Source organism: Nestor notabilis, unplaced genomic scaffold (genome assembly GCF_000696875.1).
Source record: "Nestor notabilis isolate BGI_N333 unplaced genomic scaffold, ASM69687v1 scaffold1875, whole genome shotgun sequence".
Taxonomy (NCBI): Eukaryota; Metazoa; Chordata; class Aves; order Psittaciformes; family Psittacidae; genus Nestor; species Nestor notabilis.
Window position 1 is genome coordinate 3,915 of NW_009928670.1, and position 274 is coordinate 4,188.

Here is a 274-nt window from a genome sequence, read left to right on the forward strand (position 1 = left end):
TACAGTTTTATACCTCTCTGCACTGCTGCATATTAGTGGAATATGAGAAGTTTTCATGGTGAAAAATCAGCCATTCATAAACTATATCAGAAACAAGAAACACATGGACTTCCACCTACAAAGCTGCAGGCATATCTGATTTTGAAGACATGCTGTATGTCTGATGTAAAAGTGTTTGAGTGAGTGGAAAACATACTGCAAGAGCAATGTATTTAGCGAGAACAATTTTTAATATAAAACATATTTCAAAATTATTTGAGGAAAACATACTTTC